This window comes from Geotrypetes seraphini, chromosome 5, assembly GCF_902459505.1.
Source record: "Geotrypetes seraphini chromosome 5, aGeoSer1.1, whole genome shotgun sequence".
Taxonomy (NCBI): Eukaryota; Metazoa; Chordata; class Amphibia; order Gymnophiona; family Dermophiidae; genus Geotrypetes; species Geotrypetes seraphini.
In genome coordinates this window covers 65,653,436-65,672,518 of record NC_047088.1, presented here as the reverse complement: position 1 = coordinate 65,672,518, position 19,083 = coordinate 65,653,436, and the positions used below count along the sequence as shown (strand labels likewise).

At 43.7% G+C, this 19,083-nt stretch overlaps 1 protein-coding gene and 1 long non-coding RNA gene across 3 annotated transcripts in view; one reads left to right on the top strand and one right to left on the bottom strand.

The window, feature by feature from the left end:
• The window catches only part of LOC117361262, a 35,122-nt gene extending 27,500 nt beyond the window's left edge, over positions 1-7,622 (bottom strand). The window contains exons 1-2 of the long non-coding RNA XR_004539618.1: positions 7,532-7,622; positions 6,319-6,483 (exon numbers count right to left, since the gene is read on the bottom strand). This is a non-coding gene — a long non-coding RNA (uncharacterized LOC117361262). The remainder of the gene's footprint in view (positions 1-6,318; positions 6,484-7,531) is intronic.
• LOC117361261 (gamma-aminobutyric acid receptor subunit alpha-3-like) overlaps positions 1-19,083 on the top strand; it is a 310,400-nt gene that overhangs the window by 159,109 nt on the left and 132,208 nt on the right. The gene's annotated exons all lie outside the window — the stretch shown is intronic.

Sequence of the window (19,083 nt, the reverse complement as noted above, 5' to 3'; positions counted from 1 at the left end):
ATCAACGGGGTGAAGTAGTTGAATGTCATCTGCATATGCGAAAATCGTGAAACCGATAGACTGAGCTAAAGTGAAGAGAGGAGCAATAAAGATATTAAATAGTAAAGGAGAGAGAATGGAGCCTTGTGGGACACCGTAAGTTTGAACTATAGGTGGTGAGGTTTCCTCTTTTGTGTGAACTTTGAAGTTACGTTCATTGAAGTAAGAAGTAAACCATGAAAGAGCTGAGCCTGTGATGCCGTAGTTCCTAAGGCGATCAATAAGGAGAGAGTGATCAACAGTATCGAATGGCATGGACAAGTCGAGAGAGATGAGGAGAACATATTTTCAGTGGTCAAGAAAGTAGTGTATCTTGGTGATGAGACCTAGTAGTAATAATTCGGTAGAGTAATTAGAGCGAAAGCCAGTTTGATGCGGGTGTAACGTATTGGTTTTGTCAATAAATTCAGCGAGCTGGTTATATACAATTTTCTCCGTAAGTTTAGCAATGAGAGGGAGGTTGGTAATGGGACGAAAGTTTGCTGGTAATGTAGTGTCTAGATTTTGTTTTTTTTAGTTTTGGGATACCAGAGCAGATTTCCAGGCTTTAGGGACAAGATTAACAATGAGACTTTTGGTTACCATCTCCAATAAGAATGGGCCAAAGATAGAAAAGAATCATCAGGAAAGGAATGGAAAGCAAAGATGAAAATGTTATAATGCCCTTGCATTGCTCTATAGTATGGTCACACGTCAAATACAATTCTGGTTACCATATCTCCAAAAAGATATATCAGAATTAAAAAAGGTACAGGGAAGGGCAACAAAAATGATAAAAGGGATGGGACTACTTCCCTATGAGGAAAGGCTAAAGCAGCTAGGGCTCCTCAGCTTGAAGAAAAGACAGTTCAACGGGTGATATGAAAGAGGTCTATAAAATACCATGCCCAACCTTGGGTGAGCTTAAGCATTCCTACACATCTCCCTCAACCGTGACAGCCGCCTACAGTATAGGCGGCCTACCTCAGGATGTTTTATTTAAAAATGTGTGTCCCAATTTGTTTTATAGACAGCAGTAGGACGCCTAACGCCACCTACAGTCAGGAAGCCATTTATAGAATTTGGCCCTTAGTGTCACAGTAAACAACCAGGATGTAATAGGATATAAGAAGGAGATGTTAGTTAACATTCATTGTGTTACAAATTCAGTGGGAGATTTTGCTACTCCTGTTACTTGAAGCCAAATCAAAATGTATCTCTTTTGCTTGGTGATTCCCTTCTAATCTAGAGTTTATTATCGCAACATGTTGAGACATCAGTAGTAAAAAGTGTTGCATTACTAAATTCTTGCATATTGACTTGCACAAATAATGAAAAGGGAGCAAGAAAGAGCACAAAAATTTGATCTGCCCACTTTCCTTTTGCTCCTTTCTGTTTCTTGATTCTCCATTTTCATGAGATAGATAAAAATTCATTTATTAAAACCTCATTGAAACATTTGCATATTTTCCAAAAAGTCAATTTGCAAAATATTTATCTTTGGAACCTTGAATTTTCTGTAAGCTATGTTTTTGGGAGGGTTTTCCACCTAAATAACCTAACGGAGGCTAACAACTGATGTATTTATCACTAGAGATGAAATTTTGAATATATATTACATATTGTACCTTGTGGAATAAAGCCTGAAATTAATTTTTCTCAGGTAGAGGGTGTGGTGGGACTGTTTTGTGACTTATTTCCCTTTCAGAATAGGTTACCATGCCATCATATTCAACCTAGTACCCACCAGAGGTTTTCTTCATTAGAGCACAGTTATGACAGTCGTAGAAAGACTGAACACAAAGTTCTAAAGCTCATTATGACTTCCATTTAACTGTTAAAAATAAACCGAACCCAGAAGTTATATAAAGGCCTCCTTTTATGAAACTGCGATAGCATGGGGAGCCGCGCTGAATCGCCTGCGCTGCTCCTGATGCTCATTGAATTCCTATGAGCATTGGGAGCAGCACGGGGCATTCAGCACGGCTCCCCATGCTAGAAACTGCTATTGCAGTTTTGTAAAAGAAGAGAAAAGTGTTTATTGAAACCATGCTCTGCTACTAAAATGCAGCTAGCCTCTACAAATGAGTAATGTGTGGCATTGGCTAAGATTTATGAAGAAGGAAGTGGTAAAATTATCAGAGAACTCTCCATCATTATTATATTTATCTAGTGTGGACAGACTTTTTTAGGTGCATTAGTGCAAAGAAATAAAGCAAATACATTTTACTCTTAATTATATAGGAAAATAGAACATATAGGGTTAAGTAGTAAAGTATTAGGAGGTAGGAGAGGAGATGCCAGATCATGGAGGGGGAGGGATAAATGGAAGGGAAGGAGAGGAGAGAGGTGCCATGGCATGGACAGAGGGAAGGGAAGGGAAGGAAAGGAGATAGAGATGCCAGACAATGGGATGGAATGAGAAGGAAAGGAGAAAAGAGTGATGCTAGAGCATAGGGGAGGGGGTGGAGACAGAGAGAGAAAAATGGAGAGGGGTGAAGCTGAAATGAGAGAGAAAGTAGAAAGGAGAGAAGGGGCCCCACCTGTCCATATTGTAGAGGTTCTTAATCCCAGACAAAAGGACAAGGATCTACTATTCCCATCTTCTAATACAAATCCTATGCTTAGGGGGGAATTCATCAGAGTGTGCTAAGCACATTAGCACGTGCCAACCGCTAGATGCACACAGGAATACGAGGTTGGTTTGAAATTTTGGTAAAAATACAAGTCAAACAAAATTGTCTCCATTAAGGACTATATATGCTTATTCCAACAGATTTCCAGGTTTTTTTAATTTTTATTTTATAAGAAAAATAGCTTATGAAAGAAACTGGAAACTCGCTAGACTAAAGACCCGATTCTTAAAATGACATTCTGATTGTAGGTGGCAGTAAGCATCTTACTACCATGTAATGGACCAATCAGGAAGGTGTCAGGATGAGGGTTCAAGGGTATCAGTGGTTGGGATGGGTCATGTGTTTTGGGGTGGCCTGCAGGCAGGGGGTGGGGTGGGAATCCCTTCTGCTTATCGCAGTTGGGGAGTGCTTTGGGAATTTTGCCAGGATATAGTGGGCATCCCTCCTGCTGATGTTGGTGGGGGAGGGGATCTCCTGCCGCAGTCGCTCAGCTAATCATGACAAGGGTATTCCTCCTCCTCCCCCCGATCAGTTGAGCCAGCAGAACTCCCCAAAGCTGCGGCCTAAGGGCTCCTGCCGTACAATGTTTGGGCAGGATGAGGGGTGTTCCAGTTGGAGGGACTGGACATCTCTGCTGCCGCTTGATGTTCAGGGGAGGTGGGGGTTTCCAGCAGCATTTTTCTGGCTTTCATTGTATACATCTACCGCGGGCCAAGGGAGGTGCATAGTGCTGCCTAGGCCTACCTAATGCTACTTTCGGGCCAAAGCATGCCCAAACCTAGCTTTAGGTGAGCTTAGGTAGGCTTACATGCCTCCCTAGGCCCCAGAGGCGCCTGCAATGTAGGAGGTCTACCTAGGGAGTTTTATAATTTTTTTTTTTTTTTTTAGAAACGTGTGTCCTAATTGGCTAGTTAGGCAGCAGTTGGCTGCCTACAATCGGGACGCCATTTATAGAATACAGGCCTAAATGCTCCCACACTACTTGGACGCTCATTGAATTCTATGAGCATCAGAGCACTGTTGGAGCATTTAGCACTCCGGGCCATAGTAGAAATCTCTACCATAGCTTAGTAAAGGAGGGGAAAGTTAGGAGCATAAATCATTTAAATATTCGGCCCTAAAATTATAAAACTGTCTACTATAAGAATTCAAATTTTAAACATGAACTGAGTAACACAAAACAGTACTGCAAACATACATATAATATACCTAAAGACACAATATTTCTGATTCAGTTTCATCTAACATGGCAAAAAAGAATTTAAAGCTGATTTCCATACAATTCAAGTAGGGCCTAAAGCAACTTGGATTTCAATTTCTTTGATAATGTAAGCTCACAGCTTCATATTTATCTGCAACTGGCACAACAACTCACAAACTGCCACCCTGTTACTGTTCCACCTCCTGTAAAATCAAGCTTTTTCAGGAGTCAGTACAATTTTACATTAATATCCAGAAGGTAGAGCAATGGGTAATACAGGGGTCCCCAAAGTCCCTCCTTGAGGGCCGAATCCAGATGGATTTTCAGGATTTCCCCAATGAATATGCATAAGATCTATGTGCATGCACTGCTTTCAATGCATATTCATTGGGGAAATCCTGAAAACCTGACTGGATTTGCCCTCAAGGAGGGACTTTGGGGACCCCTGTATTACCCATTGCTCTACCTTCTGAGTTTAAAACCTCAGTCTGCATTTATCTAGCCTTCCCTCTCCTCACCCCGAGTGAGCCTGTTCTGTGTGCTTTCAATATAACTAACAGCAGAGGCTGTAGGTGGGATCCAGCCAATGGAAAGGCTGTGGAAGCAGAGAACTGGAAGGTGGCTCTAGTCCAGGGGTGTCAAAGTCCCTCCTCGAGGACCGCAATCCAGTTGGGTTTTCAGGATTTTCCCAATGAATATGCATGAGATCTATTAGCATACAATGAAACCAGTGCATGCAAATAGATCTCATGCATATTCATTGGGGAAATCCTGAAAACCTGACTGGATTAAGGCCCTCGAGGAGAGACTTTGACACCCCTGCTCTGGTCGAAGGAAAGGAGGAGTTAATTTGGAGGAAGTTTCTGTGCTGTAGGAGTGAAGTTCTTTCATATCATGGGAGCAAAGGAGAAATCAATCCCCTCTAAAAAAAATGGTCCAAAATATTTCAAAAGAATCAGTATTTTCAACAACTTCAATATAATTACACTTATTTGCTGTAAAACGCTGATTATGGAATTGCACTTTTCAACTGCCTTCCCTTCTCATCCCCTCTGATCTCATATTTCCCGTGTTCAAGGAACCACATCAGTAGGGTTACCATATGTCCGGGGAAACCCAAACATGTCCTCTTTTTAGAGGACTGTCTGGGTGTCTGAAATTTTTTTTTTTTTTAAAGGGCAAAGTCTGTCCGGGGTTTAGCCGGCTTTCCCAATACCCCCCACCTACCTCCTCCCCAGCTGCTATAATTCAATCTTCAGGTAGCCAGCAGCAGGTCCCACCCATGCAGGAAATGGAAGTCAACTAGGAAGGCAACTATCTCCCACTGACTATTAGCAGTTAGCAGGCAAGGAGTTGTTCCTGGGCAGTTAAATAGCACTGAATATCAGGCGGAAGGAGTTGCAGTCGGAATTGAACCCAGTTCCCCAGGATCTTGCTTTGCTATACTAATCGTTAGGTTACTCCTCCAGTTAATGTATTGTTCATAGTTTTGATATTAAGCTACCTAGTTTTAACAGCCATCTATTCTGAATGGATGCTAATTTAATTAGTTTATGCCCCCCCCCCTCAGAATGCAAATGTTCTGTTATCCTAATACATTAATTCATAGTCAAATATTCCCTAATTAAAATTCCTCTATTAAGTCTTGTCAGATGCAGCCCATTCTCAATTTATCTTTCTTGTTCTCACTGTTTCCATTGTGAGGGAGAGGTGCTAAATTTTCCTCTGGGTTGGAAAACATCTGGACATTAACAGTATTTATTAATGGTTATCACTGTCCCTCCCCCCCCCCCCATATGTTTGCAAGATACAAAGCATTTTATGCCTTTGAATTTTCACACCATATATTTTCCCCCTCTTTGTCGTTTGCTAAAATTGCTGAAAATGGTAAATAGACTGTACTCAGCAAGCATATTCTAAAATATAAAAGTGCTGGGAGAATACCGCTGAGGTACATCTTGAACAGCTGCAGTTTGGACCTCAGAGGAAGAGCCCGTTAACAAAACAACAGCAGCTTCTTTCCTCTATGGTGGGGCTCCCCTAATTGCAAAACTAAATAATGAAACAGCTTCACAAGTTAAAAAAGGATTCCAAGGGGAAGTTTTAAGGTGGTCAAGAACATATTGTTGCTCAACAGAGGAATGAATAATTGAGGGCTTTTTTTAATTTATTTTTTTTTTTTTTGGGGGGGTGTGGAGGGTTAGCAATACCCTGATGCTGTGGCTTTAAAGCTAGATAACAGCTGGTTACATTGCCAAAGAAACAATATACAATTTGGAATATCTGTAACACATTTTCTATTTAACTGGAATAAAATGATATTTTATGCTTTACTGTACTCTATGACATCCCTGTTACTCATCTCAGAGTTTGTACTGTGGTCTGAAAGAGGAATCAAACATCAAGGTGATCTCAGGGCTGACCTTAGCACTTGTAGAGCAGTTTGATGGTCTCTCCACCTACCTTAAAATGTGTCTCTCTGATTGACAATGCTGCTTATGCCTATTTCAGAGCCTTCCTTTTGACCCATTATGCCTCTGCAGAAACCGAAGTTGCATCAGGGGTGGTGGAAAGATCAGAGGGAAAGCTCGGTATGTTGATTGCTGCCACTGATGCTACTGGCAACATCTAAAGATAGATAAAGAACAGTAAGTTAAGGCAAGATTCACTAAGCCCTTTACAACCCAATTTTCCTCTGACCCGATTCACTAATCTCTGTCCTGATCATCCTCCGATCCACACAATCAAATGAGGAGGTACAGCATTTAAATGTACGCAGGAAGCGATTCACTAAAAAAAATAAAAAAATGAGGGACACCGATTGCTGACTGATCCAAAAATAAGCGACTGCTGAGGACCAGTTGCTCAGATCCTTTCCGACTGCCCTGTCTTCTGCCGCCCTGCTCTCTACCCTGCTTCTCTGCTCTCTGCCCCAATCTCCTGCTGTTGACCCCAACTGCTCTCAGCCTGATCTCCTTCTCTCTGCTCCATCTGCTCTCTTCCCTGCAGTGCAAGCCTGTGGGTTTTAACCCTTGGGTTAAAACCACGGCCTCGCAAAAAAAAAAAAAAAGTAAAAAGCTCTGCCGGGCACGGAGGGCCAGTGCATGCAAAGACCTTCTACAGATGGTCTGCGCATGCGTCAGGATCGCTATTCAGCAATCCCTGCAGTTGGCTGGGGTCGTGATTCCGATTGCCCTCATTTGCATGAGGATGATTTGTGAATCAGCCCCCTGGACACAGATCCGATCCGATCCGATCCGTGCCCTTAGTGAATCTAGCCCTTAGTCAGATCTCAATGTCTGGGTAGGTCTGAAGGTAGACTGAGCAGGCTCTCACATTTCCTCTCTGCCCGCTACCCCCTCCCTAAAGTTGTGAAAAAATGCCTTGGCTGGCAGGGGGATCCTGAAACCTCCCAGCTGGAGTCCTCTCCAGAGCACACACCCCCCCCCCCCCAATAACAGTTGGTAATATTACACAAGCAATCACAATAGAACAATTGTTCTGCACCTTATAATTTCTAGAAATTCTACAACTGATCTTATTGAAAGAATGATGCCGATGTGCTGGTCAGACCTCTCTGCCACTCTCCTTCTCCTTTCACCCTCTCCCCCACCCCCAATCAGCATTTTGTTTTCAATTCCCCCCCCCCCCAACACATACACACATTCACATTTACCTTTAGGTTTGTCAGCAGTGGAATTGATTCACAGAGCAGCCCTGCTGTCAACCCCAGCGCTTCACTTCACTGCGATCCACCCTCTGACAGCTTCCTGTTTCTATTTGGCAGGCTGCAGTGAAGAGAAGCACTGGGGTCGACAGCAGTGGTGTTCTATGAATCACTGACAAATCTAAAGGAAGGTGGGGGGAGGAGGAGAAGATGAAATGAACAGATGCTGGGAAGGGGAACAGAGCCTAATATTGGAATCGGGGGAAGTGGTGTACTAAGGGATAGGTGGGGGGGGTGGGGTGTGGAACATTGTAACCCAGATGCAGCTCATAAAGGGGCGCTCTGAGGGAATCTGTCATGATCTTCTGGCAGTGGTAGCACTCACAATTTGCTGCTTTGATGGTGACAGGTTTTCCTCTCTACCTGGTTCCGCCTGGCAGAGAAGAAGGCCCAAGCCAGCAAAAGCCACAAGTTGTGAAGGATGTGCTGCTGATGGAGGGGGGATGGCAAAGAGAGAGAAAGGGAAGGAGAGGGTTGGAAGAGAGAGAGAGAAATGCTGCACCTAATTAGGGACAGAGAGGGAAGGAAGACCATGGAAGGGAGAGAAGAGGAAAGAGAGATGCCAGAAAATGGGGGAGGGGAAGGAAAGGAAGGGAGGAAAGAAAGGAGATACCAGACCATGGAGGGGGGAGGGAAAGATACCAGTGCTTGGGGGGAGGAAGGGAAGGAGAACAGATTCCAGACCAAGGAAAAGGTAGGATAGGAGATTCCAGATCATGGAGGGGGAGGGAGAAATGGAAGGGGAAGGAGAGAAGAGATGCCAGGGCATGGAGAGAGGGAAGGAAAGGAGATATAGGTGCCAGACTGTGGGTTGGAAGGAGAAGGAATGAAGAAAAGAGTGATGCCAGAACATAGGGGAGGGGTGGAGATAGAGAGAGAAAAATGGAGAGGGGTGAAGCTGAAATGAGTTGGGTACAAAGGAGAGAAAGGGCACAGGATAGACAGTTTATGGAAGGGACAAAGAAAGAGGAAAGATGCCATATGGAAGAGATAGAGAGAGCAGACAGTGGATGGAAGGGGCAGATTGAGGACAGATGTATGGAAAGAAGAGAGCAAAGAAAAGATGATTAAAGCAGAAACAACAAAAAGGTAGAAACAATATTTTTTTGTTGTTGTTTTAGAAAAAAGTAAGTATTGTAGCTGTATTGATAAAAGTTTAATAAACAGGAAATGGACTAAACCCCCTTCCTCAGGTCAGGACAGGATACCGTAACAGCAGTATACTGTACTGACCTGAAGGAGGAAGATTGGATTCTGAAAGATAATTGAAAAATAGATTAGTACAATAAAATGGTATTTCTTATTTCCCATTATTTGTTTTATTTCTTTGTTAATTTGTAAAGTGATGATTGCTGTTTCTCAGTTTTTTCACATAACATCTGGCTATCTTTATATTTTGCACAATATTAGGGTAGAATAAAGTTTTATTGGAATTTATTAATTGAAATATGTTAGCTTTGGAAATATATCTGCAGATGTCTTTATACTGTATTCAGTACAAAAATATGGAGCCCTTTTTCAGGTTTCGTATTTCACAGGTGTGCCCCCCCCCCCTTCCACTCCTTCCCTCATCGTGCACACACCCCTATTGCACCCCTCCCTATACCATTTTGGATTCCTAGGAGTGTGGGGCCCTGTGCAGTCACTCCTGGATAAATGTTTAGATAAACTACAGATACTGAATTAGCTTCATGGCTCAGGAACACAGCAGAATAAAAATGTACCCCACACCCCATATACTCAGCTTGCAGTGGGCAGTAGTTTTTAAACTATGTAGAATTAAGCCTAGATATGCAAGTCATGTCCAGGCACTAGCATTGAATATCCATGGGCAGCTGCTGCCATGGCTGTTATCCAGGTGAGGAGTGACCTAGTGGTTAGAGCAATTGTTTCAGTACCCTGAGGTTGTGAGTTCAAATCCCACTTCAGTTCCTTGTGACTCTGGACAAGTCACTTAGCGTTTCATTGCTCCATGTGCAAAATAAATACCTTTTTTAAAATATGGAAATCACTTTGATTGTAACCACACAGAAAAAGTAGTATATCAAGTACCATCCCCTTTACATATCTAGAGTGAGCATAGAGAAAACTGCCTTTTGTGTGGTTTTATCTGCCCACTTAGCCCTGCAGGCAGCACTGAATATGGATGGTACCCACTTAACTGCCAGCTCCTCCTTGATTCCACCCGTGAACCACTCTGGCAAGTGTTGTATCAGTGGTTTTGCATGGTTAAGCATCACTGAAGTGAATACCAGTGACCAGACTACTCAATATGGTTTAAGCAGGCATGAATCTTCCTTATCCAGTTAAACCAACTGAATATTGACTCCTTAGGTGAAGAATGAAGTCCTATTAGAAAAAAACATTAATTATTCTCTCAGAAAACATCTGTATGTAAACATATTCTTTCAGGAGTGGACTGTCCTGTTTTCAGAGGACACTTCAAGCAAATTAATATGTACAATAATTAAGGATGTTTGTCTCTACAATGGGAAAAATCTTAGACTTTCTGCAATATCTGTCTCAAGGATAAAGTCAGGGTAAGCTTTAGGATCACTAAAAAAAAAAAAAAAAAAAAAAGAGATCATTATGCTTGTTTAAAAATTGCAAAAACTTCTTTAAAAAAAAAGCCACTATAGCAGTGTTTTTCAAAGCAAGGCCTGGGGGCCACTGGTGGGTCCATTGTCTGTTTTATGTTTCCTGCTGCTCTGCCTTTCTACTCAGGCTCAGGTGAGAAAGGGGAAAGTGGATGAGGGGAAGAGCTTCATGCTTAAAGGACAAGGTATTGCTCAATAGGCTAACGAGAATGCATTTGGAAAAGGTCACAACCCTTGAGGATGCCTCCAATGAAGTCTGAAGGTGAGGATAGACGTTATTGACAAAATGCTGATCAGCAGTGTCTATTGGTGCCACATGCAGTGGTGTAATAAGGGGGAGCAGGGGAGGCGGTCCACCCCCAGGTGCTGTTCTCAGTGGGGGTTCCATCTTGTTGCGGCGCTGGCACCCATCCTCCTCTTTGATTCCCCCCATACTCCTTCCCACTCCTCTCCCCGCTGTGTGTGCGCCTTTACTTCCCCCCCCCCCCCACCGTACTTCTAGCTCTTCGCCAGCACAAGCAGCAACTCCAACCTGCTGCTCGCTCTAGCGCTGGCTTTCCTACTGATGTCACTTCCGGGCCCCATGTCTAGGAAGTGATGTCAGAGGGGAGCCAACTTGGGCAGAAAGCTGGTGATGCTGCTCGCGCTGGGAAAGAGGTACAGGGGAAGGGAAGGGGGCGTATGCATAGCTGGGGGGTGGGGAAGGAGCAGGGGGCAGAAAAGAGGGCAGGGGAGGGCATGCCGCCACCTTGGGTGTTTTCTCACCCTCACTACGCCATTGCCCACATGGGAAGATATTACAGCTCATTAGAATTCAAATTGGCCCAGCTACGAATTAATGAAGACCACTGCACTACGGAGTCAAATCAAAATAGGGTGTCATAAGTTAGGTGCCAAAATACTGTGCCTAAGTGTGCATTCTATAATGGCATCTGTGCAACCAGATTCCATTACAAAATTCTAGTGCACGTCTGCATTTGCATACCCACATTTAGGTGTAATCACTTACACCTGATGTATGGTAGGCATAAGCAAATGCAGCTAAATATTGGTGCTTGAATGAGTGAGTGACAATGCGCAATCTGTAGCCACGCTCATAACCCGTCCATGCCCTGCCTGCATGTATGCCCTCTTTGCAGATCCATGCTGTACAATTTAGACTCTAAAACCTAAATTCTATAAATGGTGCTGCTAGTTAGGTTCTTTCTAGCAAAATGCATGGTCTTGCACAGTCAGTGCCTGCTATTTACTGATATACAAATTAATTGTGAGCAACAAAAGATACTCAGTGTTAATAGGCTTTACCACAAAAAATTAAATAAAATCCAGCTCAACCCAAATAAAATATTAAAGAATTGTTTTGAATGCAAATGTATACAAAACAGCTTATTATTGTACAGATGGGATAAGAGCTTTTAGCAAACTTTGAAAACCCTTTGTTGAAGGCCCAGAAAGTTTGTATCAACTTGTCATTTTTGTTGTTTGAAGCAATTTCATTCATATAGGGCTCCTTTTACTAAACCATAAATAGTTAGCGAACGCAGTTAAGGCTACACTGGTCTCTGTATATTTGAAAACGATACTTCTCTTGAATAAGATCTGCCTAGCACTAATGTTGGCATTAGCATGTGGCCATTTAAAAATAATTACCACAGGAGCAAATACCACCTCCTTTTTGTGTAGACAGTATCGGCCTCTTTTACAAAGGTGCGCGGCAACAACCTCGAAGCCCTTTAAATCTCTATGGGCTTCGGGGCTGTTAGCACAGCGCAAAAGAGGCCGTATGGGGCTCATAATAATTTTTTAAAAATCTAAAAAGTAGCCTAAATGGGTACATTGGATGATCAAAAATCCTGATCGTCCAAGTACCCATAATCAAAGCTGGTTTTAGACATATCTAAAACCAGCTTAGGGCCTTTCCCCTGCCTCTAAATGCATAGAGCAAAAAAGAGGCATTTTTAGAGGAGGGGAAAGGGCGGGCGGTGGGCGTGAGGTGGGCCGACCTACACCTAGGCGTGCAGCAGGTATAATTAAAACTTTAGGCAGGTTGCCTAGTCGGCACTTATACGTTTTGACTTAGACCAAGTCAAAACAGGTATAAGTGCCGAAAAGGGGCCGCTGAGCTGATCGTGGCTGCTGCAATCAGCTCAGGCGGCCCCTGCAACCTGCCTACCCCCAGCAATGATCGTGGCAGGAGAGATGGCTCATTTCCCCTGCCACGATCCACCCTTCCACCCCCCCCAACAATGATCAGGGCAGGAGGGAGCCCAAGCCCTCTTGCCCCGCGTCACCCCCGAACTCTCTGACACTATCAGAGCAGGAGGGAGCCCAAGCCCACCTGCCCCGTGACACCTCCGAACTCCATGACACTATTGGGGCAGGAGGGAGCCCAAGCCTACTGGACCAGTTCTGGTTTGCCCAGGCATCTCAGGCCCCACCTGTGGGCGGGATTTGAACCGCCTGGGCCAATCAGGTCCTAAGGTCAGCCATTCAACGGATGGCTGGCCTGTCAGACGGATGGGCTTGGCTTCCGTCCGTCCGACTAACGTTTTTGAAGGTACAGGGAGGGGGTGGGGTGGGGGGATCATGGGTCAGCGGGGGGGCAATCGAGGGTTCGGGGGGGGCCCCTTGCATTGAGGGCAGGAGGGCTTGGGCTCCTTCCTGCCCAATCGTGTCAGGGGGATTCGGGGGGGCCATTTGGGCAAGAGGGCTTGGGCTCCCTCTTGCCCCGATCTTCATCGGGGGTTCGAAGTGCCGTGGGGCAGGAGGGCAGGAGGGCTTGGGCTCCCTCCTGCCCCAATAGTGTCGGGGAGTGTGGGGGTGCCATAGGGCAAGAGGGCTAGGGCTCCCTCTTGCCCCGATAGGTGTAGAGGGGGATTCTGTAACCGGTGTTGTTTTTGACAGACACCGGTTACAGAATCCAACTTTTAGGCAAAGGACTAGCTCCTCCTTCACCTAAAAGCCCTTGTTTTAAATGTTTGGGACTTAGGCTTTTTTAGGTTGATTATATGGTGTTAGTGTAGAGGTAGTGCTGGTCTGGGCATTTAAACAGCTGAACATAGAGGCAGGCCATTATTTTTTTAAAAACCTCCTTTTGGATGTTTTTTTTTTGATAATTGACATTATCCTTGCTTCTACTTTCAACATATAAGGCCTTAGGCCAAAAAGGGGACTTAGACGATTTTTTTGATTATGCCCCTCCACGGGGCTCATAATCGAAAGAGAAAAACATCCAAAAACTGGCCTAAGTTGGCACTTGGACGAGCATTGTCAAAATTCGTCCAAGTGCCAATAATAAAAACGGGTTTTGGACGTATTTCTAAACGACCTAGGCCTTCATAGTGCCGCTGAATGACCATCACTAAATGGGGCATTTCAGGAGAAGTGTCACAAAAACCCACCTAAAGTCACCAGATAAGCACTGCAAACACATAATACAGACCCCACACACTACCACCACCCCCCCACTACACTACAGATCACCAACCCCCCCAACCCCATAAAAATCGTAATCACACCTTTAAAATTCAGCCTCCAGACCATCAACACCTGGCAGCCTGGAATAGGAAAGCCTAGTCGTCCTGCACAGAGGCGTCTTAAGCCATCTTGGGGGTGGGTTAGGGACCCATGGAGAGGAGGACCCATGCCCATAAGCCCCTGTAATCCTTGATTTGATAGTGAAACATAGGCACTCCCCTATACACCCCCAAAACCCTTTTGTACTGGCATATAAGTGGCTCCTGCAGCCATAAGGGCTATTAGGGTGGTAGATGAGTGGGTCTAGGGGATTCTGGATGTGGTTTGGGGGGCTCACCATGGGAACTGTAGTGAGATGCAGACATGGCACCCTTTTTGTGAAGTTCCCAGCAGTGCCTTGTAAGGTCCCCCACTATTTAGATGCCATGCTCCTCATCAGATTTGTCACATGTTCACCCTGAGCTCTGAAAGCCCAGCAAGGATTACAGTTTGAAACTGCAAAAAATACATGCCGAGTAGAAAAACATGTTCTAGCATCCCAGGGCATAGGGACATCTCAATCATACTACATCACTGTGTTCTGGACTGCATGCAGGATATTGCTCCAGTGACTAAGGAATAAGCATCCGACTCAAGGAGCCAAGTTGACACCTGGGAGGTGATTGCAGAGTTTTACCAGGAGCAAAGTGAGGAGGAAGGATTTGGCAATTAAGCAAGAAGAAAGCCAGGGAGGCAAACCAGGAAACATACAGTATAGTTTGTGAGACAGCATGTCCCTTATCCTCAATACAGCCCAATATGTGGACAGTTTGATTATCTCCTTTAGCAGTGAAAATAATTTAGCCTTCTAGCCGAGCACTCTTGGCAACCTACTTACAGTTGTCAAATTTACTAGTGCAGGGTCTGAAACACTAATTCTGTTACTAGTTCACCCACAGAGAAGACCTTATGAGAATATAAATCAATTCAATCATACTATGTAGAAGAAAGACACAATGAGGCTAGTTCTCTAAGGAGCTGTCTAATTTCATGTGGCAGGAAGGTACAGTATATAAATGGTGTATTCTAGCCACTAGCTTGCATAAATTAGCTCCTATAGAAAAATAACTAGTAGAAAGCATGCATCCTGATTTAACTGTGCATATTTTGCCAGTGGGGATGCTCATAGGCAGAGTTTATGTGGAGTTTGGCACAGTGCACAGGTATAACTTGTAGCATTCTAGCATTTATGTATGCATGTGCTAACATCTAGGTCAGCGGTCTTCACTGATTCTTAATCTGGAGCCAGTTTGCATCCAAATGAGCTGAAGGACAGCCAGCAAATATCTTTCCACTCGGACATAGCTGACCGATAACATCCATCCTTTCCAGCCCCCCTTCAAGCCCCATTGAGGGTATCCTCAAGGAAGTATTTCCAATTGCATTTTCTTCTACTGAAAAATGTCTTGTCCTTCAAGCATGTGTTTCTCTCCCCCCCCCCCCATCCACTTCCCCCTTTCTGTCACAAGCTTAGGTAGAGAGGCAGATAGTAGTTTAAAATAACAAGACAGAATGATGATAGGAGCCACCCCAGCAGTCTCCAAGGGGCCACCATTGACCCCAGGCCTTGTATTGAAGAATACTGACCATTGACCCCAGGCACTGTATTGAAGAATACTGACCATTGACCCCAGGCCTTGTATTGAAGAATACTGACCATTGACCCCAGGCATTGTATTGAAGAATACTGACCATTGACTCCAGGCCTTGTATTGAAGAATACTGACCATTGACCCCAGGCTTTGTATTGAAGAATACTGACCATTGACCCCAGGCCTTGTATTGAAGAATACTGATCTAGCTGCATGTATTCACAGCAACCAAGGGTTGATGTAAGTGATTGTACCTTAATCTACAGTCTCCTTTGGCCATTTGTACTAGTATTCTATAAAGAAAAGTAGGTGCTTACAACACTATAACTGTCATCTGTTATAGAATTACTCTCAGTGCTTGCAGCTGGCATAGCACTAGTGAAAGCAAACAAATCACAGTGGAAAAATTTGTAATGTTGGTGTGCAACTTTATTCTTCAATCATGTGAATCTGTGCGGTGGCTCGACACACACGTGTTTCGGCCAATATGGCCTGCCTCAGAAGTCTTATTACTAATATACTATCTTTGTGTGGTGTAGCCCACTGTTCTTCAACTACCGTTCGCGGACTGGTGCCAGTCCACAGGAAATTTCTGCCAGTCTGTGCAGGGCCGGCGAGATTGACTAACTTCAATTTCCTGCCAGTCTGCGCAGGGCTGGCAAGATCGACGAGTTATTTTCAGCTGGGCCGGCGAAATCATGGTGAGCCTCCGATAGTGGCTTTCTCCCCTGTCTGCAGCTCTCCTTTACTTACCAGCGCAGCGATTCACGAAGGCAGCCTTGGGGCATTTGCTGAGTCGCAGCTGCCTCTGATGATGCAACTTCCTCTTTCCTCAGAGGCGGCGCGACCCAACAAAGGACCCGAGGCTGCCTTCCTGAATCGCTGTGCTGGTAAGTAAGGAGAGCTGCTGGGAGGGGAGAAAGCCACTATTGGAGGCTGGGAAGCTGCTGGGAAAAAGGGACAGCTGCTACTGGACCTGGAGAGGGAGAAGGACAGATGCTGCTGGGAGGGGAGGAGGGAAAGGAGTCTGGGGAGCTTCTGGACAAAGGAGAAAAAGGGACAGCTGCTACTGGACCTGGAGGGAAGGAGAAGGAGAGATGCTGCTGGGAGGGAAGGAAGGGAAGAGAGTTACTGCTGGACTGGAGGAGGAGGGAAGGGAGAAGGAAAAAAGGAAGGAAACACCTGGCAGGGAGATTAGAGGAGGGGAAGGGGAAAGACAGGCATGAGAAATTAGAAAAATTGATGATGGGAAGGGGTCAGGAGAGAAATAAGCAGAGAGGGACAACGATGCTAGATCTGGTGTAGGAGAGATAAAAAATGAAGAGAGCAGTGAAGCTGGAATGAATCATGTAAAAAGCAGAGAGGGGGCATAGGCTAGATGGAAAGGGGAGAGGGGCATAGAAAGAAGACAGATACCATATGGAAGGGGGAGAGGGAAGACAATGGATGGAAGTGGCAGATGCTGGATTGAAGAGACAGAGAGGGCAGACGCTGGAGAAGCTGAAACCAGAAATGACAAAAAGTAGAAAAAATAATTTTATTTTTATTTTGTGATTAGAATATGTCAGATTTGAAACATATATCCTGCTAGAGCTGGTGTTAGACATAACTGGGGACTGCAAAGCCCAGGCAGTGCTTGGGGTCAATTGCCCTAGTTGCATTCCCCTAACACTATTCCTGTCAAGTGTGACTTCAGTATTCTGTAAACATGATATTTCTGTGTAGTATTCTGTAATAATTTGGCTTGTTCAGTTTTCTTGATAGTAGAGGGGATATATGTGAAGGGGAGGGGAGACAGGGATTTTGTTGATCCTTGCTCTGTATTATTTGTATTTATAAAATGACAATTGTACAGAATATTGTTTCTTTTTATACATTAATAAAATACATTGAATATAAAATCATAACTGAGGCTTGTGCGGATGGGATTAGATGATTTGCGGAGACCGAGCTCACGGAGATGGGCCGGAAACAGGGTTTTTAAATTTTAGTCCTAGTAGTTTGCCGGTCCACAAAATAATTATTTTATTTCTGCCAGTCCACGGGTGTAAAAAGGTTGAAAAACACTGGTGTAGCCAATAGCAAAAGGGAAGCTTTATCAAAATTCAAAAGGTGCTTGTAAAGATCCTCTCTACAAACACAAATAAAACGCCGTGTAGCACTAGTGAATCACTAACCATCATTTATGTAATGAAGATTACTTGAATCACCTACAACAACCACTGTTAATTCAGCCAGTTTCATTCCAGTGTGTGATAGATATGTTAGACATGGCCATCACCTTTGAGATAATGGTACAATCTTTCAATCCCTAGGCAACAAGGTGCCTATTTTGATGCTATTTTATAGACATGAAGGTATTCATCTAACTTGATTAAAAAACAAAACAGGAATAGCAACTAGCTTAAAGGTGTAGGTATTATACCTGCCCCAAAGTAAGCATTTTACACAAATACATATTTTGTGAAATATGACACAAACTGCAACTCAATTCCATAAAACAAAAGGTACACTCTAGTGAATATAAATCAATGTACTGTATGTATTAACTCACTACTAATAATGAAGGAAAAAAGCCTCAGCCAGTCAAGTAAATATTCATGAGAGAGATTTGCTTGCACTGCCTCCATTAAATGCAAATTACTTTCATGAATATTCATTATGAATATCCAAAAAACCTAACTGAACGGGGTGCCTCTAAGGCCAAGTTCGGGAATCACTGCTCTAAGGTGTTTGCTGTAGTTGAGCAATGGAGGGTGAGGCGATTTTCCTAGGGTCACAATGAGCTGCAGTGGAAATCAAACCCAGCTCCCCAGGATCTCAACTCACTGCTCTAACCATTAGGCTACTCCTCCACTCCACTTTAATGCTGATGATGAGGACATCTGTCCATTTCCTTTGTACCCCCCTTTTTTTTCTCCCCTTTTCTTATCTCTAATAATGTAACTTTTACCCACTCCCCCCTTTCAACCATCACCTTCAAGTCCATCTAGTCGATGTCTTTAATGTTTCACCTCCCCTTCTTTCCATAGATATTTCTTTTAACAATTATTATTATTTTTTTTTAATCTTTATTTTAATATTTTATTGTAAACCGGCTAGATACTCGTTGATGGTCGGTATATTAAAAATCAATAAACTTGAACTTGAAACATGTTTGGAGAAGACACCCAGAAGCGGAATAGCTTCGCTCCTCTGTTGATAATTTGCTTTGAGGGAGGTATAACAAGTTCTTTGGGACTCTCCCCTTTTCAGAGGAAGTGAAAGTAAGCAAAAGGTTTATACTCCTGACAAGAATCTTATGGAAGGGATCCTTTTCTCTTATTTAACTTCTATCTGGTGCCAATTTGCCAGAAGTTGAAAGAGCTCAATGTCGATTATTGTTTATATGTAGATCATGTTCAGTTCTTTTTTCCATTTAATTCTTTACAGATAATCAGGCACAGTGTTTCAGCACACCAGCAATGTAGCTCACATAAGCTGTACTCCAAACAGACCATCATAGGCATTTAAGAAACCTTTGTTAGTAGTCTATTAATATAATGGTGCAATATGTATGATGCCAATGATTCAATGATTTCAAGCCAATGATTGGAACAAGGAGTAGTTACGCTGAAGTTTCAGTCCATGATAGGACTTTGCGTAAGCTCCTATTCTGAGGCCTTTCCCTGAGTAGATATAATCCTTGTAGAATTAACTCTGAATACATACTCTCTGGAAGTGGTATTTTGTATCATTTTTGTATTTTGCAATATGTATGATGCCCATAAATTAAAGTCAAACAAACTGGTGGGAA